This window comes from Herpailurus yagouaroundi, unplaced genomic scaffold (genome assembly GCF_014898765.1).
Source record: "Herpailurus yagouaroundi ecotype Mexico unplaced genomic scaffold, PumYag 246, whole genome shotgun sequence".
Taxonomy (NCBI): domain Eukaryota; kingdom Metazoa; phylum Chordata; class Mammalia; order Carnivora; family Felidae; genus Herpailurus; species Herpailurus yagouaroundi.
The window spans coordinates 9,077,835-9,089,117 of NW_024412463.1; the positions used below are offsets into that span (position 1 = coordinate 9,077,835).

The 11,283-nt window shown below is 55.0% G+C and overlaps 1 long non-coding RNA gene across 1 annotated transcript; it reads left to right on the forward strand.

The window, feature by feature from the left end:
* Positions 1-9,660: 9,660 nt before the first annotated feature.
* On the forward strand, positions 9,661-10,719 carry LOC121019875 (uncharacterized). Its single transcript, XR_005785801.1, has 2 exons — positions 9,661-9,742; positions 10,133-10,719. It is a non-coding gene; the product is annotated as an uncharacterized LOC121019875 (long non-coding RNA).
* Positions 10,720-11,283: the final 564 nt, after the last annotated feature.

Sequence of the window (11,283 nt, forward strand, 5' to 3'; positions counted from 1 at the left end):
CTATCTCTGCTCTGTTTTTCTGTCTGTCTTTCTCTGTCTCTGTCTCTCTGTTCTTTGTCTTTCTGTCTCTGTCTCTGTCTTTCTTTTTCTGTCTCTGTCTTTCTATCTCTGTAACTTTCTGTCTCTCTCTGTCTCTGTCACTTTCTCTGTCTCTGTCTCTTTGTCTCTTTCTGTCTCTTTCTCTCCATCTCTGTCATTATCTCTTTCTCTTTCTGTCTCTGTCTTTTTCTCTGTCTCGATCTTTCTCTTTCTGTCTTTATGTCTTTCTTTATCTCTGTAACTTTCTTTTTCTCTGTCTCTGTCTCTTTCTGTCTCTGTCTTTCTATCTCTGTCTTTATCTCTTTCTCTTTCTGTCTTGTTTTCTAGCTCTCTTTGTCTCTATGTTTTTCTATGTTTGTCTCTTTCTTTTTCTGTCTCTCTGTCTCTGCCTCTTTCTATCTCTGTCTCTATCTTTATCTGTCTCTCTCTTTCTCTCTTGGTCTCTGTCATTCTCTCTCTCACATATGCACACTCCCCATTTCTCAGCTTATAAAAAAGTCTGTGTGTTTGTGTGTGTGCACAGGTGCACACGAGTGTCTCTCTAGACAGAGAATGTCTCTCCCTCTTCCCCACTCTCTGTCTTTAGGTAGAAAGAAAATTTTAAGTAGCACAGAGACCCGCCCAGTCTGACCTGCACTTGGGGGGGGGGGATCTGGAGCCTTCTAAGGTGCACCTGTGAGCCCCGGGGCCCCCGCGCAGGGAGAGGAGGGCGGGGGTCCTCCCCTAGGAATGAACACCTGTGTCCTGCTCTCACACAGGTCGGAAGATGCTTCTCCCTCAGGGCCCACGTCAGTGGAACCATCTAGATTTCTTTTGCGAAGGATCCAACACCTAAAATGCAAAAAGCTGGTTTTCTGTGCTTACAAAGTCATGCAAGCCCCTTTTGAAAATGCTCTTTCTTCCTCGTCTTTCTCTGAAGATTTCGGTCTCTCGGCAGTAATAAAACCCTCTCCTTAAGAAAGCACACGCGAGAGAGAAACACTCAGGAAAGTGGTCCCGGCTGTTGTCTGTTTCCCTTGGAAGCTGAAAAATCTGTATGTGGTTTTCTTCCAGGAAGGAAAAAATGTCTCTCTTTCTCTGTTTCTCTGTCTCTCTGTCTCTGTCTCTCACACACATACGCGGAAAGTTCTCTCTACTGGATCTAAAATGAGACAGAAATTACTTCCCTTATTTAGGGAGGTCTCATTTGAGAAAAAACTCTCTCTTTCTCGGCAAACAGAAAAGTGTGTGTGTGTGTGTGTGTGTGTGTGTGTGTGTGTGGCAAAAATTACTCTCTGTCCGAAAATCTCTCTCTAAAGCTCGTCCTCCCTGGGCAGAAATGTCGGCTCCCTTGGCAGGTACATAGCAGAGGAAAAATGCACATAAATCCTCTGCACAAGAAGAAAAGTGTGTGTGTGTGTGTGTGTGTGTGTGTGTGCATATGCACGTGTGTGTGCAAGCAGGTCAATATCTTTCTGTGCTGCTTTGTCTCTCTCTGCAAAGAAAGATATATATGGTCTTTTGTCACGAAGAAAAATGCGGCAGGAGAAGCTGCGCGAGTGTTTTCTCCGGGCAGACACCTGGGTGTGCACACACACGCACGTGCACACACACACAGGCACACACGCGGGCCGTGCCCTCCCTCGGCTCGGGAAGGACGCAGCCTGGAGGCCGGCTCGCTCTCCGCCCACAGAAGCCGTCGGCACAGCTTGTCTCCGGAGAGGACGTATTCCATCTGACTCACACAGGTCTCTCTGAGACCCTCAATCCCAGGGCTGGGGGGGGGGGGGGGCACGTTGGAGAGAAACACACGCTCACTCTCTTTGCACGCTCGGAAAATTGTGCACGTGTGTGTGTGTGCAGGGAAAACAAACAAATGGAAACCTTCGTCTCTTGGCCTGAGTCTCTCTCTAGACGAGGGCGACGTACGTGCCATTTTCTAGGTGGAGAAAACGATCTTGCCCACACACGCTCGCGTGCTCACACGCTTACGCAGACACGCCCCTGCCCCAGTGCGTGCCCCCCAAAGCCGGCTCTCCTGTCCTGTGTCCCGGCCCCCGGGCGCTGTCTGTGTGTGTCCGTGTCTCCAGAGATTCTGCTCCGGCAGAAGAGGCTCCCTCCGGAGACCCCTGTCCCCTGACAGAAGCGGCCCCTCCCTTCGTAAGGAGCACACGGGCAAGGGACATGCTCCCGCATCCCTGTCTCCCGCTGCTGAAAACATCGTGTAGGACGCGCCTGTCGGTGTGGACCCGGCCGCGAAGCAGCGTGTGCTCTGGCTCAGTCTCCCTGGGGGCTCAGAAAGACACGTTTTCTCCCCGGTGGGAAAACACAAGCATCTGTCCCCTGCACACGCGTGTGTGCATGGCGCTTGGGACCAACGTTCCCTTGCCCGCCCGAGTGTGCCCCACGGACGTGTGTCCCTGCTGTGTTTCGTGGGTCCCAGAAAATTGCCGAAGGCTTTACAGCCTGAGGCATTCCCCCCCCCCACTTCTGTCAGGGCTCCTTCCAAAGGGAGTCAGAGATGCCCTCCGAGAGAGCGCGAGTCAGAGAAAACACGTGTGCACAGGTACATGCACACACACACACACACACACACACACGCGCGCGCGCTCGGGCAGAAGCGTGCCCCCGCCAGTGGTGTAGACCTCCTGGAAACCAACTCTCTTTCCCTTCTAATTCTCTGCTCACAAAAATCTGTCCAGACAGAAAATGACTTCTTCCCTCGAAGAGGCGTTCTCCAAACATTTCACCCCCGGGACAGAAATGCCCCCCATGAGGACACTTCCTCCTGTTCCTCCTCCCTTTCTGCAGCTGGACATTGTGTGTGTGTGTGTGTGTGTGTGTGTGTGTGTGTGTGTGTGGTTAAAAGCAGGAAAAAGTCTCTCTGTTGAGCCGACTCCTGCAAGCAGAAAAATAGACACGTTCTTTTTCCAGAAAGAAAAAATAGTCCCGACACGTGCATGCACGCGTGAGTGCGCACACACACACACACACACACACACACACACACACACACACAGAGTGTGGCTCTTCTCTGCGTTCCTATACCTGGAAAATGATCAAGGCAAAAATCAAACTCTTATGTCTCAGGAGGCAGAAAACGATCCGTGTGCCTGTCTCTCGGCAAAATTATATTCCCTGTTTTCACTCAAAAAAAGTCACTTTTTAAAAATTCTCTGGGCAAAAGCGCACCTTTCCCCACGAAGGCCACACCAGATAAAAACACCCTCTTTCCACACTCGGCAAACTGTGCGTGTGTGTGAGTCTGCGGGGGGGGGGGGACCCTCAATTTATTGGACCGTCCCTTGCAGCGCGCAAAAAAAGTATCAATATGTGTATCTTTTTCCATATGGCAGAACCTCTGTCTCTCTCTCTCCCTGTCACGTGCGTGCACACACACGCGCACACGCAGGCAGGTGTCTCTGTTCCCTCACTAAGTATGCGTCACCTGAATACCAGCACCCTGTAATTCTCAGCTCACAGAGACTTGTTTCTCCGGGCAGAAAATGTTCTTTTTCCCTCCCAGCAAAGTCTCTCCCTGCAGCTTGTCGTCGCCGGCAACCCCACCCCCTGCCTCCCCAGGAAAGCGCACTCCGGAGAGGACAAATGCGCCTCGGCAGAGAAGAAAACCGTGTGTGTCCACGTGTGCGTGACCATAAGCAAAAAAAGGTCTCTGTTGACTTGTCCCCCTGCAAACCTAGGAATGCACGTGCTGATCTTCTAGATGGAAAAGTCCTCTCTCTTCCTGCCCGTTACTCGCTCACTTTCTCTGTCTCTGTCTCTCACATTCTCTGTCTCTGTGTTCCCTTGGGGAGGCATGTGTTAATGGAAGTCTCTTTCTCTGTGTCTGTCTCTCTCTCTCTCTCTCTCTCTCTGTCTCTTTCTCTGTCTGTCTCTCCATCTATCTGTCTGTCTCTCTCTCACACACACTAAGGCTCACGGGCGTGTTTATCGGGACCCCCTGCCAGGCAAACACGTCTCCTGTCCCCTCACTAAGTGTGCAGCACCTGAGAAACAGACACGATTTCTCAGTTTACAGAAAATTACGAGTGTTTGTGTCTGTGTGTGGGCAGAAAATGTCCTCCCTCTGTCTCGTTCCTTCCCTCCCCCCCCTTCTCATTCCCTCTTGGAAACGTCTCCTCTGCCGCAGCCAAGAAAGACACCATGTTAGGAAAACACATGCACACGCTCCCTCTCCAGAACACTCCGTGGCTGTGAGCAGGAGATCTCTGTCTCTTGCCGTCTCTCCCACTCCCAGAAAACACGTGTGCATGTGTGTGCGCGAGTGTGTGCTGCGGCGGCTTCTCTGGGAGGCAGAAAATCAATCTTGCTGTCTCTCCCTCTGGCGGAAAAATCCTGGTTTACTGCTCCCTACCAGCAGCAGGAATGTCTCCCGCTTTAACCCCCGCGAGGGCAGGAGACCTCACCCGCCCCCCACAGCCCCAGGCCTGGCTCTCTCGGCCCCTCTCGGAAAAGCCTCCTGTCCATTTTCCTTGCAGTTGGACGACTGCGCAGCTTTTCTCTCTGCAGTTAGGCTGGCTGTCTGTCTCTCCGACACACGGACAGACACACACACACACCCCCTCCACATTCGGGAAAGCATGGCTGTGTCATCATCCAGGCCCAGAGTCGGGGTTCCCCCACCACCCTGACAACTGACAGTGACCTTGGCAGGTGACAGGGAGCAGAAAGGGCCGCTGCCCCCGCGTCCCCAGGCCTCGCTGTCCTCCAGCCGCCCCCGCACCTGGGCCAGGTGGGCACAGCGTCCCCCTTTGCGGCAGGCTGCTCTGTGCCCCCTGGGCCCAGGGTCCTCGGGGTCCCAGGGCTGTATCCAGGAGCCCCGGCGCCCCCCCCCCCGCTCCCCGCCCCGCCTGGGGAACCTGGGACCCCCGCGCCCACCTCCCTCCGCCTCGCTGTGCCCAACCCCTTCCAGCGCCCCGGGGTCACGGGGCCGCAATGGGGGCGCCCCCGGGGGCTGGAGGGGGGGGGGTCTCCCGCCCTGACCGGCCCAGGCCGAGCCACCCCAGCCGGGCCCCCTGGCCCCCTTTCCCGGAACCCACTCCGTCCGAGCCCCCGGGGACCCGGGTGGGGGGCGCTAGGCCCGCGGAGGCCGGGACCGCGGGCGCCGCCGCCCCCCACGCGTCGCGCTCACTCGCTGCCCAACAGCGCGCCCACGCGGCCGCGGGCGGAACTGCAGGCCGCCGCTGGCAGAGGCGCACAGCCCGGCGTCTGGGGGAGCCAGGGGCCAGGGTCTCTCCCTGCAGAGTTCCCTGCTCTCCTTACCCCTGCTCGGACCAGAACTGCGAGGCAGTCGCATCCAGAGGCTCCCACCTGGCCTTCCTTTGGCGGGATCAGGAGGCCCTGGCTTGGGACCCCGGGAAAAGGGGCTCGTCTTCTCTCACCCCCCTCCTCGAATTTGTGGACTTAAGGTGTTGCTCTCTACTCGTGGATTTAACCCATTGTCCCCACGACACCCTCTCCAAAACCAAAACCAAAACCAAAACCAAGTCTGGGCAAAGGCTGCTGGGCGGCTGGTCCATGCCATTGTACCAGAAGGAAACAGACCCCAAGTTCAAGTCCAGGCTCTCCCACTTGGCGACTCCAGGGACCTGAGAGAGTCCTGCTGCTTTTTTGAGCCTCAGTTTTCCCATCTGTAAAGCGATGTGATGCGGATGTGCAGCCCCAGTGGTTGCTGGGACGATCCCAGAAAGCGTGAAGCCTGGAGGCCTGTGCAGGCAGAGGGTGGGGTCCCGGCAGCTCACACCGGGGAGATGGCGGTGGTGTTACTTGGCAAACACAGCTCCTAACGAGGGAAACCGAGGCTTAGGGGAGATGCCTCTTGCCCTTCAAGCGGAGAGGCTCCTGGGAAGTGGATTTGTGCTCTGCTGGGGGTGGAAAGTCCAGTCATCTGTGCTTCGTGGGTCCCGGGGAAGATGTTCTAGGCCAAGGGTAATCTCTCCTCGTGATCCCCTCGTCTCCTCTCAGCAGGGATCAGCTCAGCAGTGTAGACAGACTATAAAATATGTTCTCTTACCGGGATCCTCATTGGGTCACTGATGGACCCACTGTGGGCCAGGTCTGCTGGGACTTCTCAGTCACATGTGGGGGGTGAGGCAAAGCTGCCACCTTCCTGCCCCCCCCTCCCCCCTGCAGCTGGTAACACAGCATCACCTTTCTCTCTGCGGTAACAACGCGCGTCTGTGACGCTCAGAAGCACTCCTGTGATTTACCCCCCTTGGCCCTCAAGACCTGCCAGTGGAGGTGGGTGAAAAAGAACATTTCTTTCTTTGATAGACGTTTCTTAAGGACCTGCTATCTTTTAGGAATGGTGCCACCTGCTGGGGATATAGCGTGAACAAGGCAAAACCCCCGTCTCAAGATGCTCCCATGCTCTTGGGGGAGAGGACCCCAAACAAGTAAATTAATAAGTAAACAGATATGAATGAAGCAAAATAGGGAAGAGATGAACCAGGAGGGGCTCCTGTAAACAAGGGGCGGGTACAGGGAGGGCTTCTCTGAATAAGAAGAAGCTGGTTATGGGCAGAAGAGCAGTAAGAGTGTTCTGGGTAGACAGCGCATGCAAGGGTCCTGGGGTGAGCATGAGGAGGTGAGGTTGAGGAAGCAGGAAGGACGTGCTGGATGTGAAGACGAGGCGAGGGACTGGGTTCTTAGCCTAAGTTTGGAGAAGTCAGTGGCTTTCGAGCAGGGAAGGACAGAATGGTTAGTGGTCGTGAGGTCTCTCTGGGCCTACGTGGGGAGCTCGAGGCTGGGGAGCACGTGCGGACCCAGGGAGACCAGTCAGAACACCTTTGCTGAAGTCCAGGTGCGAAACAACGGTCGGCGGTGTTGGAGACGGCAAGTGTGGTCCAGTTTGGGAGGTAGAGGCTGTGGAATCTGTCACGGAGCAAGACCCTTCCGTTCCTTGGGCTTCCAGACTGGAGTGCAGGCGAGGCAGTCTGGCTAGAACCCCACCTCTTGCCGTGGGGACGGCCCCTGCTCGCCAGCTGTCATTTGTCTAGCAGCTTCTCTGCTGCTGCCTCGAGTCAGGTATATTGTTAATGCTGAGGAGCCTCCCTGAGGTTCGCGTCTTGCTCCCTTGAGGGCAGGGCTAGTAACTTCCTCTTGCCTCCCTCACCTTCCTTGCGAGGTCTTCCCACAGCCCCTCTCGCGGACAGTGCCTGCGACGTCTGCTCTGTTCACGGCTGCCCTGCAGGTGCCTCAAAGGGCACACGCCCACGCAGTCGGCACTTGAGCTACGCGTGTTGGGTGGATGAATGATAATTTAGTCTGGCCACCGGCGGTTGGCCAGATGGCCGAAGGCTTTCCAAGTCAGCTTCCCCCTCCTACTGTCTTCCATTCGGTGGCGTTGGCTTTCCAAGACCTCTTGCTTTGGGGTTTCCTTCAGAGCCCCCCTTGCTGTTCCTCTGAGGGCTGAGTGGTGCCCTGAGAAGCAATTTCCTTGTGGGACTAGTGTTTCCCCAATTTTCCTACATGTTGACTCAAGGGTCTTTGACTTCCTTGTGGAGCATCCGAGGGAGAGGGGCCGATCCACGGTGTAGACGGCCGGCTGCAGCTTTGGAACGAGATATTTAAACAACCTGTCCCATGCTATTTAAAATGACAGTCTGAAACGCATCCTGTGATGGTCGTCGATACGAACGCGCAGTTCCCAAATTGCCAGCCTCCAGGGTTCAGCACAGTTGTTCTCACTTGGTTCACTTGAGAATCCACTTTCAAGGAGGAGGCTTCTTCAATTTGCCATAAATCCCACAATGTTTATTGTTACAAGTTTCAGTTCCATAATAATGTGCAAACGAGAAGAGCTTTGAGCCCGGGTCGGACCTTGTGGGACCTCCCCAAGAGGAGACCTGATTCATTAGGTGAAATGCAAACAAAAACAGAACTTGGGGGGGGGGGGGGCACACCAACCTCTTTGTCACGAATCCTCTCATAGCATATGTATCTCAGTTGCTGACCCTCATCTGCGGTGTCCGTGTCCTGGAGATGGAATTATATCAACCCTTTATACTTCCATCTCTCCACCACGAATCCACGTGAACCTCAGGAAATCAGGTTTTTATGCCAACTTTGCTATGATCAGTGAAGGAGTCTTGTGGTTGCCAAAGCCTGAAGACAGCTTTGGGGGCAAGACACGCCCTGGACTAGGAAGGGCTCCCAAGGTCTTTGAGGACCTTTGAGAAATCTGAAAGGCCATCCAGTGAAAGGCAGGGGCTGGTCCTCACCGGCGAGAACTCCTCAAGAGAGAGGGAAGGTGTGCTAAGAAAGCAGGGGTCCTAAATGTGAGTCTTGGCCCCCCTCTCCGTAACCATGTGACCTCAGCCGAGTTCTAGGCCCACAGAGGGACGGTCTGGATGCCTGTTCCAAACCTCTCACTTCTCAGATGAGGACACCAGTGCTGGCAAAAGAGGGCCTTGCCAGGCCCGTGGTGCACATTATCCCTTCCGGGCCTCCGGGCCAGCCCAGAGGGACCTTCCTCCTCACAAGCTATCCTTCCCATCCAAAGCCCTCTGTCGAGGACAGAGAGGCGGACAAAGGGTTTCCTACATCAGGGACAAACCTTTCTGTCTTATTTCCTCAGAAATAAAATGGAGGTGAGGAAGCAAACAAAACATCGGTCTTTGCATTTGGCTCTTGGGACCTCCGACCTGGATGCGGGATTTTTCCGGAGCTGTGGCTCCCCCAGTTGCTGTAATGCAAGAAGGACCGGGGCGGGGGGGGGGGGGGGGGGAGTAGTAGTATCTTCTCTTCAACCTGAGGAGGGTAGAAAAGAAGAAAGGAAAGGAAGAGAAGGGAGAGACGAGGAGAGCTTGTCCAGTAGAACTGAATCGAGCTGAGTTCATTTAAGCCACAAAATGAGGGAGGATTTTCCATGAGAGTCTTTCTGGCTCCTGTTCAGTTTCAAGTGGTTCTCGAGTGCCTGCTGCGGACTAGGTAGCGTGTGGCATTGCAAGGCCACGAAGAGTAGCAGGACTTGGCCTGTGTCCTCAAGGTGTCCCCGGTCTCCTGGGGAGCAGGATAGGCGAGGCTGTGTTTGGCACCCCCCGCCTCCCCCTCTAGTCCCCCCTCCGGCGCCCTGGCCCCAGATCCACGTCTCGCTTTTCCCTTCCCCCACCCTGCTGTCTGGCTTCGACCACGGCACACCCAGAAGTATGCTTGTGTTCGTCGACCGTCTCGCATTAGGTTTTTCTCACGTGCTCTTTAAGCCAGAATGGGTCGTGGTGTGTCGAAACTCTCTCTCCCACACGTGCTTTCCTTGGCATCTGGGGGTCTCGATGGGAAAGGTTCTTTCCGGGCACACCTGTCATGCTTCCCAGAATAAATAAGACTGAAATCTCCATCGGTCACATTTTGGGAGGCCCAATTTTAATCTTAAACGTTTGGCTTAGAAAACTACCTGGAGAAGGAGGTCCTTCTCGGGGATTCCGGGATCGAACTGGGTGAGAACACGAGTGCTTTAGATTCGGGGGCGTTGTGGGGCCCTGGCTGTGTCCTCAGTGAACGAATGAGTGACATATGGTGACAGAAGCTGGCTGCAGGCTTGGTTGATCGCAAAAGGTCGCACTGACTTCGCCTGTCTCGAGGGGCGTGAAACATTCTTGGTTAAGTCTTATTTTCTGTTTAGGCAGATCCGTCCCTTCTCTGTCAATAGGAACAGAGCCACAAAGGTCACGATTTTTCATCGTCAACAAGAAACAGTGAGTGGGTGCATGAGGGCCGCGCGCTGGGAAAAGAAAGACCGGAACACGGCCCTGACCCTCTCACTTGGCTTCCTGGCCCCAGTGAGTCAGTCGGGTGCCCACCCTCCCAGGGGGACAGCTTCTGAGTCTCACTATCTTTGTGGTCCTCAGCTACCATTTCTTTGGAAGGGAGGGGGCCGAGACAAAGCAGGACAGCGATGGGAGAGGAAACTTGGAGTTCCATTCATCCAAGGAGCCCAGCTGGCGACCCACAGTCTATATCCTTGACACACGTTTGTAACCTGAGCGGTCATGTATCTTGTGCTCCGTGACGTGACTTAGACGTGGCGGTCTGGGATGCTCGTTCGCAAACCAACCACGCATTCTGTGGATGGATTCCCTCTGCTTTTGATCAGGCATGGTGCGTCGTGAGGGGGCTCATTCACATGGTGAACGCGCTCACACCCAGGGGCACGAGGCTGGGTGCCGCTGCCGTGGGACGTTCGGAAGCAACAGGCAGAACCTCTCGAGGTCGTACGCACTCCGAGAGGACCCGACGGGCCTGGGGGGAAACAGTCAAGGGGTGTGTTGTCCTCTCCGTTTGTGAGAGGTGAGTCGGTGAGCCACGCCATGAGTTAGGCAAGAAAATGTCTGACTGGTGATGATTGCATAACGACCCCAGGAAGGAAGGACGGACTTTGGCGTCTTGATGAGACGTGTAAGGGTCTCCTTTTCTCCTCCGTAAAATTAGTCCCTCGCCGTGGAGATGGAGTCATCATTCTAAAAAGCAGCTGGCAATTTGCCATCCATTTTCAAATTCTTTTAATGAGGTGATTGCGGAAAAAGACGAGTCGGAGAGAGTGTGCGAGAGAGAGCGAGAGACTTTTGAAAGCACATTAAAGGCAGTTGTTTGAGAAGCCGTGAGAGTCTCCGTCAAGAGTGATCTGGAAAAAATTGCCAAGAGCATTCACGTTGGCTCAGCAAATAAACGGCCCCTGGAGAAGCTGATTAATGTTTATTTACATCCACCCGGTGTTCGGGCTCTGGTGACCACAGCAGGGCAACCGAGATAAGCGTGCAGGGCACCCCCATTAAGGACCCACGTCTTCCCTACTTGTCACTTTATTACCCTGGTTCGTTTATTCGCTTTGAAATTACGATGGGGAATTGATGCCTCAAAGTGTGTGTCTTGTCACGACCGATTTCTCCTTGTTTGTGGAGAAATCAGGTGCATATTCACTGTTGCCCGGATCGAGGGCCCCTGGCTGAGCCCCAGTCCCGGGGCCAGAGGCGCCCCAGCTGCCGTCTGCTCTCCCCACCCCCGCCCTCCACCTCTGGGACCCAGAGAAGACGCGGATCGCACGCCGTGGCTCCACCTGGGGCCTCGGAGCTCAGCAGCAACGTTGCCTTGCCCAGTGGGTGCCAGGTGCTGTCCCCCAGAAGGCCCCACAAAAGCGTTCCCCACCAGCGCATTTACCAAGTAGGCTGGTGCTGCCTCGTGACCACATGCGAGGACCCCCGGCCCAGCTAAGAGGTCTCCTTCTCACTTCCTGCCTCCTGCACCTCC